General features: G+C 58.5%; 2 non-coding genes across 2 annotated transcripts; one reads left to right on the forward strand and one right to left on the reverse strand.

The window, feature by feature from the left end:
• Positions 1-8,229: 8,229 nt before the first annotated feature.
• On the forward strand, positions 8,230-8,415 carry LOC135892856 (U2 spliceosomal RNA). Its single transcript, XR_010562311.1, has one exon. It is a non-coding gene; the product is annotated as a U2 spliceosomal RNA (small nuclear RNA).
• A 1,205-nt stretch (positions 8,416-9,620) lies between these two features.
• LOC135892848 (U2 spliceosomal RNA) lies at positions 9,621-9,805 on the reverse strand. The gene has a single exon (XR_010562304.1). It is a non-coding gene; the product is annotated as a U2 spliceosomal RNA (small nuclear RNA).
• Between the last annotated feature and the right edge of the window lie 437 nt (positions 9,806-10,242).

Here is a 10,242-nt window from a genome sequence, read left to right on the forward strand (position 1 = left end):
CTGAGATGCTTTCTGCCCTGCTTTGGGGGGACCATCCATAGGTGCCCCATGGCACCCCCATGTTCCATGGAGGGGGTGAGTCCCCCATTTCCTCCCTTCGGGACGCGGGCTCTCCCCGATCCTGACCCCCTTCCCGCACGCTCCTGGGAACGGGGGCAGGGGGAGGTGTGTGCCTTTGTGGGGCTCTGGCTGAGCAGTGTCGTGGGTGTCTCTCTCTGGGGCGGTTTGGTTTGGGTTATTTAAGCTCAGCGACATCGACCGCCACGAACGGGAAGGAAGAGGAAATTTTTTGTACCAGAAGGAAAGAGCGGGGGGGGGGGGCGTTTGTGGAGCCGGGGCGCGCACCAGAGAGAGGAACTGAACGCAGCCCAGCGTGAGCCCAGCGCCAGCTGGAGCCAAGACACCCACACCTGGAGGAGCATCTCCAGAACCTACCTTGATGGTGCCGTCCATCGCTGCTCCCGCACGGAGCTCCCCGCCTAGACCTCCATGGACGAGGAGAGGTGGTGCATTGGCAAAGGGGGCCGGATGAGCGGGGCTCTGTGTGTGTGTGTGTGTGTGTCTGTATGTGTGTGTGTGCGTCTAATTTTGGGAAGTGAAGTCACTAACCGCCGGGGCTGGTTTCCTATTGGTGTGACCGATTTTTGCAAAGCTTTTTTTTTTGGTCTTCTTCTTTTGGCGCTAGGGCTGGGTGGCTTTCTGCGCTGCTGTTGACGAGAGCAGCGGCACAAGGGGCTCGGGGAGGAGAATCGGGGAGCGGGGGGCGGAAGGGTGCACGGGGGGGTCACAGGGATAAGAATCACATTTAGCCCTTGCATAGCAATGGCGGTGCAACGCCTTTAGTATTCAGGACTATTGATCTGTACAACAGCAGCACCCAAAGAGACCGGGGCAGAACCAAGGCCCCCGTTGTGCTGGGGGCTGCACAGACACAGAGACAGGCCCTGCCCCAGCTGAGATCAGGGCCCTGTTGGGCCAGACGCAGCGAGAGACAGGCCCTGCCCCAAAGAGTTTACAGGCTCCATACCCAAAAAGTTGGGAGGAGAAACAGAGGCCCAGTGTCACACAGCAGCACTGAGAATAGAACCCAGGAGTCCTGGCTCCTCCTACTCTAACCAGTAGCCCCCACTCCCCTCCCAGAGCCTGTATAGAACCCAGGTGTCCTGGCTCCCAAAAAGGGCGGGAATGGGGTCTAGTGGTTAGAGGAAGGGAAGCTAGGCATCAGGACTCCTGGGTTCCATTCCCAACTCTGGGGTTAGAGTGGGGTCTGGTACGTTAGCACAGCTGCGGCTGGGAGCCAGGACTCCTGGGTTCTTCCCATCCCCCCATTAACCATCTCACACAGCAGGAGGGGGCTGGGCAGGAAGTGGTGATGGGGTGAAAACTACCAAGAAATGCTAATCCTCGAAGGCGCCTGTGCCAGGAACCGGGTGGTGCAGAAACCACGGCCCCCTCCCCACCTCTTATCCCCCCTTGACTGGCATTGGATCGTGCCCCCTGGGCTGCCAATCCACCCCCTACGGGTCCCGGGGGGCAGAGAATAGCCACAGCGCAGGGCGGCCCCCCCACACCCCCAATCGGTCCCCTACGGCCCCTGGGGGACAGGGAATAGCCACAGTGCAGGGTGGCCTGGCCACACCCCCAATCTGTCCCCTACGGGCCCTGGGGGGCAGAGAATAGACACGGTCCTGGGCACCCCATCCAATGGAAGTGTTAAGTGACGCAGTGACCCAAGGTGCGTGTATAGGAGGGGAATGGTGTGTGTGTGTACGGATTTGTGCATGTGTTTGTGTATGTCTCGGGTTCTGCAGCGGTTATGTGTGTGGGCGGGTGTTTGTATAGCTGGGGGGGGGGTTGTGTGTGTGGCTGTGCAGGTGTGTGTGTTCGTGTGGCTGGATTTGTGCATGTGTTTGCATCTTTAGCGGTTGTGCAAGTGTGTGGCTGGATTTGTGTGGGTGTTTGTGTATGTTAGTAATAATGTGTGTGTGGCTGGATTCATGCATGTGTTTGTGTATGTTTGCAATCGTTTGTGTGTGTGCATGCTCTGCTGCCCTCTGCCAGCAGCAGCATCAACTGCTTCTCCATGTGTCACAGCCCCCATACCGTCAACCCCGGTGGCGATTCCACCATCCTACAAGGGCTGGCTGGCCTGACCCTTCGCCCGTCTGCGTAGTGTGATGGGGGCTGCAGCTCACCCCCGTCGCGCAGGAGGGCACAGGTGTGGGGCGCTGGGCTCAGATGCACCTGGAGGGCAGCTCGGGTTGGGCGGGGAAGGGCCTGTGGTTTCCGTTCTGCATTGCCTGGTGCTGGGCCATTGCACAATCCCCAGCCACGACGCACAGTGTGCCCCGAGAGGGAGTGGGGGGCCAAGCAGATGAAATTTAAAAATAATTTCCACTGGAGACATAGTTACATTGTCTAGCAAGTATAGTAAATGGTGAACAGAAGTTACACTACTGAAACAATGCAAGTCTCAGTGATTTAAGCAGGAATTGGATTGATAGTGAAACTTACAGAGGCAGCTGACTGAACAGCCATGGCTCTTAACAGGCATCTTAATTGTTATTTAGCCAGTTATTGGGGTAACCGGTTTTATGAATGAATATTATTTCATTCATAAAACTTTACTTATGAAGTTGCATTAATAAAGTGAACAATTAAAAACAATTTCATTCATCAGTCCTACACCGTGTGCTCCAGCCGCTGCTGCCCCAGACGCCGGCGGGGGGCTCCTGCCCCACGCCCTGGCTACCGCTGCCTAGGCAGCCCAGGGAGCCCCACGGCACCCTGCTGCCGGAGCCGCCGCTGGGGGATCCCTGGCCCGCTCCCAGGCCGGGGAGCCCTGCGGCGTGCTCCAGCCGCCGCCGCCGCCCGGGACGCCGGGTGTCCCCAGCCCCGCTCCCCGGTCCCCGCTGGCCGAGCAGTCCGAGGAGTCCCGCGGCACACCGCGGCCGACGCTGTTCCGACCTCCAGGGGACTCCTACTCCGCCCCCCAGCTGCGGCTACCCGGGGAGCCCCACCACGTGGCCCAGCCACCGCTGCCTTGGCCACCGGGGATCTCCTGCTCTGTGCTGCCGCCGCCTATGCAGCCGGGGGATCCCCACCACCCGCCCCACCCATCGCTGTCTGAGTCCCCGGGGGTCTCGTGCCCTGCGCCGCTGCCGCCTATGCAGCCGGGGGATCCCCACCCCGCGCCACAGCCGCCACTGCTCACAGTGCCCGAGGAGCTCCCTGAGGCACCGCAGCAGACAAGACTACGACCTGCCACCCATCACCCGCTACAGAACCTGAGACCTACCCGCCCATCACCTAACACCCCAGCTGCCGAATGACTCCCCCGCTATCCACCAGCTGCTCCAGCCGCCGGGGGGCCCCCCAACCACTCCCCTGCTGCCCCAACCGCTAGGGACCCCCTCCACGCCCCTGCTTTTCCAGCCAACGAGAGACCCCCGCACCGCCCCACAGCAGCCGCAACTACTGACCACTCTCCCCCATGCCCCCCAGTTGCCCAGGGAACCTGCACTACGCCCCAGCCGCCACGAGTCGTCTCCCCTGTTCCCCTGTGGTCCCCGGACACGCCCCTTGCTCCCCAGCAGCCCCAGCCGTCTGGAGATGGCTCCCCTGTCCTCCAGCAGACACCAGACACACCCCCTGTTCCCCAGCAGCCCCCGCCGCTGGGAGATGACCCCCCCGACCCTCAGCGGGACACCCCGGCTGGAGAAACCTCTACTGCCACTGGGACCCCCGCTCCACAAAGGACCGCCGATGACACCATCTACCTGACATATCCCCTTACCGCTGATGCGCTCATCTGCTCCATCTGCTTGCCGCCCCGACGTTTCCACCTCCTCGGAGGAGTCACCAGGCACCTGAAGAGGTGCCATGGCAAATCCACCGCCTTCAGCTGCGCCCTCTGCAGCCTGCCCTTCGAATCTCAGAAGAAATGCAAGGCACACCAGGCCAGCTGCAAGAAAGCCCACACAGCGGCAACTCTGGTTCCAGCCTCCCGCCCTCCTGTGTCCCGGCCCGCTGCTCCTACGCCGCAGGGAAGCCGGGCGCCCCCGCCAACCGCTACCCTGAAAGCCACCCCAGTCCCCGAGCCAGTGCACCAGGGCCCCACCACCGAGTCGACGCCTCCCGCAGCGGGAAACGTCGACCGAGCCCCTGCCAGATGGGGACCTTTCACACCCACCCAGGTAGCCCGGAAGCTCTCTGAGCTGAGGCGTCTCAGCGCCCTCCCGACGCCCAACCAATGCGACCCCATCCCAAGAAGGGTCAGCGCCCCACCACGCGTGACCGCCCGAAATCCTGCCTCTAGCGGAACCGACGCCGGCCCTCAGGCCACTCTACGGGCAACAACCACAGGAAGAGCCAACGCGACTCCTCAACCTGCACCGCGAACCCCACCCGCCGAGGATACGGGGTCCACCACCCAGATCGCTCCACACACTGCTGCTGTCACAGGAGCCAACGCCACAACCAGGCCGCAGCACCAGACCCCCATCATCAGACGGACCAGTACGGCCCCAGAAGCCGCCAGGCCGATCCCTGCCGCCAGACGGTCTCACGCTTCCACAACAACCCCTCAGACAACAGCCGCAAACGGAAGACCTGGCATCACCCCAGCACCCATCGACCCGCTCCAGATCCCGCCAACAACCAGCGGCGATGCTACCCCACCAGCGACTGCGCCCCGGGACCCAACCGCGGAGTCCCCCGATCCGCAAGCGAGACAACCCGCCGACCATGCGACAAACTCTCTGCCCACGCCGACCGAGGAGCCCGAGGACCAGCGGCCGAAGACTAGGCCAGCCACGCCTTGGCAGGCCGCCTGGATCGACGAGCTCCAAGCGTCAGCCTCCTTCACGGAATTCGACCCGCTCATCGACAGGCTCACCCGCGAGCTGTCCGCGGAGATTGCCTTCAGGAGGACACCGAACCAGGAGACCATCCGGCCTGCCCCCAGACGGCCCGCCCTGCACCGTGACACCAACACTAGGGGAGCTGGAAGGAGGAACACCGGCCGCCGCTATGACCCGGCAGCGGCTTCAAGGATCCAGAAGCTGTTCCGGACAAATCGCCTCAAGGCTGTAAGAGAGGTCCTCGACGGGCCCCCGTCCTACTGCACGATCCCGCCCGAGCGCCTCTACAACTACTTCCACGGAGTGTTCGGCGGCGTGCCCAGGAACGACGCACAGCGCCCAGAGTGCCTCCGCCCCCTGCCCCGCGTTACCGAGGCAGACGGTCTGAAGGCCGACTTCACCCCTAAAGAGATGATGGCCAAGTTCTCCAGAACCAAGAACACCGCACCTGGCAAAGACGGCATCCCCTACGGCCTCCTAAAGAAGCGAGACCCCGGCTATCTAGTGCTATCTACCATCTTCAACTTGTGCAAGCGATTTGGCCGATCTCCCACCTCCTGGAAGAAGGCCATGACCGTCTTGATTCACAAGAAGGGCGAGCGAGACGACCCCAGCAACTGGAGACCCATCTCCCTCTGCTCCACCATGTACAAACTATACGCCAGCTGCCTGGCAGCCAGGATCACGGAGTGGGTGACGACCGGGGGTGCCATCAGCCCCGCCCAGAAGGGCTTCATGCCATCAGAGGGGTGCTACGAGCACAACTTCTTGCTCCAGACCGTCATCCAGACGACCAGGAGAACGCGGAAGCAGTGCGCGATAGCGTGGCTCGACCTGGCCAACGCCTTCGGGTCCATCCCCCACCACCACATCTTCAACACGCTGCAGGAGTTCGGGATGCCAGAGACCTTCCTCCACCTGGTCCGGGAACTGTACGAGGGCTGCAGCACCACCATCCGCTCGGTAGAAGGGGAGACCGCCGAGATACCGATCCGCAGCGGCGTGAAGCAGGGTTGCCCCCTCAGCCCGATCGTCTTCAATCTCGCCATGGAGCCGCTCCTGCGGGCGATCTCTGACGGCACCGACGGCTTCGACCTGCACGGCGAGAGGGTGAGCGTCTTGGCCTATGCGGACGACCTGGTCCTGATCGCGGACGACCCCGAGAGGCTCCAGGGCATGCTCGACACCATCGGGAGAGCCGCGGACTGGACGGGACTCCGCTTCAATGCCAAGAAGTGCGCGTCCCTCCACGTTGACGGGAACAAGAGGGACTCGGTACTGACGACGGAGTTCCTCATCCAGGGCGGGTCCGTCGTCCCTCTGGCGGAGGGGCAGGCATACCAGCACCTCGGCACGCCGACGGGCTTCCGCGTCCGGCAGACCCCCGAGGACACCATCCAGGAGATCCTACAGGACGCCGCCAAGATCGACGCATCCCTGCTCGCGCCGTGGCAGAAAATCAATGCCCTCAACACCTTCCTGATCCCCCGCATCGCCTTTGTCCTGAGAGGATCCGCCGTGGCAAAGGTGCCCCTCAACAAGGCGGACAACACCATCCGGCAGCTGGTCAAGAAATGGCTGTCCCTGCCCCGGAGAGCCAGCAACGAGCTCATATACATCCCGCACAGGCACGGTGGCGCCAACGTCCCCAGCATGGGAGACCTGTGCGACATCGCGGTCATCACGCACGCCTTCCACCTCCTGACGTGCCCGGACACCAAGGTGAAGAACGTCGCGACGACCGCCCTGCATGCTGCCACCGAGAAACGAATCGGCAGACCTCCCTCCGACCGAGATGTGGCCACCTATCTGAGCGGCTCCCTGGACGGCGAATTCGCCCGGGACAGGGGCGACTTCGCTTCACTATGGTCCCGCGCCCGCAATGCCACGCGCCGCCTGGGGAAGCGACTGGGCTGCCGCTGGGTTTGGACCGAGGAAAGACAGGAGCTGGGAGTCCTGGTGCCGCGGATCGGGACGGAGGACAGCACCATCGTCACCCCCGGAGCCAGAGGCGTCCTGGAGAGATCCCTGAAGGCCGCCGTCCGCGCGCTCTACGTGGACACCCTGAAGAGAAAACCGGACCAGGGTAAGGCCTTCGAGGTGACCAGTAAGTGGGACTCCAGCAACCACTTCCTCCCCACGGGCAGCTTCACCCGGTTCGCCGACTGGCGGTTCATACACCGCGCCCGGCTGAACTGCGTCCTCCTCAACGGAGCCATCTGCCACGGGAACCGGGACAAGCACTGCAGGAAGTGCGGGTATGCCACCGAAACCCTGCCCCACATCCTGTGCAGTTGCAAACCCCACGCCAGAGCCTGGCAGCTGTGACACAACGCCGTCCAGGACCGCCTGGTGAAGGCCATATCGACCCGCGCCTGGGGGAAGTCACCGTTAACCGCGCCGTCCCCGGCACCGACAGCCCGCTGCACCCAGACATCGTCATCAGGGACGAGGTCGGGAAAAAGGTCATCCTGGTCGACATAACGATCCCGTTCGAGAACAGGACCCCAGCCTTCCGTTAAGCGCGAGCCCGCAAGCTTGAAAAATATGCACCCCTGGCTGACACCCTACGGTCAAAGGGCTACGAGGTACACACAGACGCCCTACTTGTCGGGGCCCTGGGTGCCTGGGACCCATGCAACGAGCGAGTGCTGAGGACCTGTGGAGTGGGCCGTCACTACGCACGGCTCATGAGACGCCTAATGGTCTCAGACACTATCCGTTGGTCACGGGACAACTACACGGAACACATCACCGGCCACCGCCAATACCAAGAGTGAGCCGATTAGACCTCGCCCACCTGCAAAGGAGAAGGGGCCCGTATCCCCTCCCCCCCCCCGCTGGACCTTATCCCCTGAACCCCAAACCCACCCAACCTCACCGGCCACCGCCAATACCGAGAGCGAGCCGGGGAGACCTCACCCACCTGCAAGGGGGAAGGGACCTTACCCCCTGAGCCCCGACCCCACCCAACCTCACCGGCCACTGCCAATGCCAAGAGTGAGCCGGGGAGACCTCGCCCACCCGCAAGGGGACAGGGACCTAGTAACCCCCCCACCCTGCTGGGCCTTTTCCCCTGAATCCCGAACCTACCCAACCAGCTGAATCCCACCACGTGAGGGTCGCCCCATCACCATTACCCAGCCCACCTACTTATACCCCCGGCTCTTTGTACCCCCGTGTGGATGATTGACCCTCACCGCTTATCACCTGTGTCTGGATCTCGCCCACTGCCTACCCCCCCATTGGAGACATTACAGCCTGTACGTATTATGTGTGCTGCCAACCCCAACATAACAACATCCCCCCCATACTCTGTATGTTCCCCCCAATGATCGACAACTGACTCTTCAAATCTTTTGTACCGTTTATTTTAAATATTCTCTAATAAAAATTTAAATCTGTTCTTATCAGTTTAATATCGGATATGTTCTCGATGTGAGAACTTTATATTAAATGGATTTTTGGAACAGGGAGTTGGACTAGGAGCTTGCTCCATCCACTTCATGCATCAACCTGGTATTGCAGTGCTTCCAGGTACGGTGCGCCTCCCCCTGGGGAGAGCTTGCTGGTTCAAAAAATAGAAAAGAAACTTTGTGGTGTATCAGTGCTCATAACATTCAAATGTGATTTCTATTCCTTTGTCTGTTCCCCCCCCCCCCTTAATGGAGGTTTACCCACTTTGGCAGCTGCTTTTTTCATCTTTTTTCTACTGTTGTTTCATAAAACTATCATGAATATTTAACTGGACAAGAATAAATTCTCTTCATACAGTGTTACTTAGAATCATAGAATATCAGGGTTGGAAGGGACCTGAGGAGGTCACCTAGTCCACCCCCCTGCATCGTTATTGGGAAGTCCTGATGTCTTATAAGCAACATAATACATAAAACATTATTGAGGCATACAAATTACACAAATACTGCATTTGAAACTGCCTGCTTCTTTTAGGGAGATAACTAATTTCTTACCTTGAGTAGAGAGACAAATACAATTGCAAAGGATTGTTGCTTGGGCTGCACTGATTCAGAATTATGGTTCCCATAATGGAAGAGGCACATCTTTTTAATAGGGTCACCACGGAACCCCATTTCTTAGTGTCCAAGGCATCGTTATTGGGAAGTCCTTCGCTGGCAACATTTGCAGCGCTGACTCACAGTCCTCTTCTAAGGGCTTGATCTTGTTTTACGGCTGAGAGACACTGACCCAAAGCCCACACTTTCATAACGCGTGGAATACATAATCTGCAATATCCCCGATTGGGGGTAAAAGGTTGATGGGTCAAAGTACAGACAACCAACCTAAGAAATGGGGTTCAATGGTATTTGTCTCTCTACTCAGGGAGTAGTAGATAATTAGTTATCTCTCTAAAACAAGCAGGCAGTTTCAAATGCAGTATTTGTGTAATTTATAAGATGTCAGGACTTCCCAATAACGATGCAGGGGAGTAGACTAGATGATCTCCTCAGATCACTTCCAACCCATGATTCTAAGTAACAATATATGAAATTTTTTTTATCTTTTTGCAGATACAGACTATATGAAGAGAATTTATTCTTGTCCACTTAAATATTCATGACAGTTTTATGAAACAACAATAGAAAAAAAAATGAAAAAAGCAATTGCCAAAGTGGGTAAACCTCCATGAAGGGGAAAAAAATAACAGAGAAAGGAATAGAAAACACAGTTGAACGTTATGAGCACTGATACAACACCAAGTTTTTTTTCTATTTTTTAAACCAGCAAGCTCTCCCCAAAGGGAGACGCACCATACCTGGAAGTACTGCAATACCAGGTTGATGCATGGAGTGGATGGAGCAAGCTCCTAATCCAACTCCCTGTTCCAAAAATCTGTTTAATATAAAGTTCTCATATCGAGAACATATCAGATATTAAACTGATAAGAACAGATTTAAATTTTATTAGAGAATATTTAAAAATAAACGGTACAAAAGATTTGAAGAGTCAGTTGTCGATCATTGGGGGAACATACAGAGTATGGGGGGGATGTTGTTATGTCAGGGTTGGCAGCACACATAATACATACAGACTGTGATGTCTCCAATGGGGGGGGTAAGCGGTGGGCGAGATCAAGACACAGTTGGTAAGCGGTGAGGGTCAATCATCCGCATAGGGGGTACAAATAGTCATGGGTACGAGTAGGTGGGCTGGGTAATGGTGATGGGGCGACCCTCACGTGGTGGGATTCGGTTAGGTTGGGTAGGTTCGGGGTTCAGCGAAAGAGGCCCAGCGGGGGGGAGGGGTTAATAGGTCCCTTCCCCCTTGTGGGTGGGTGAGGTCTCCCCGGCTCACTCTTGGCATTGGCGGTGGCCGGTGAGGTTGGGTGGGTTCAGGGCTCAAGGGATAAGGCCCATCGGGG

Source organism: Emys orbicularis, chromosome 20 (assembly GCF_028017835.1).
Source record: "Emys orbicularis isolate rEmyOrb1 chromosome 20, rEmyOrb1.hap1, whole genome shotgun sequence".
Classification (NCBI taxonomy): Eukaryota; Metazoa; Chordata; order Testudines; family Emydidae; genus Emys; species Emys orbicularis.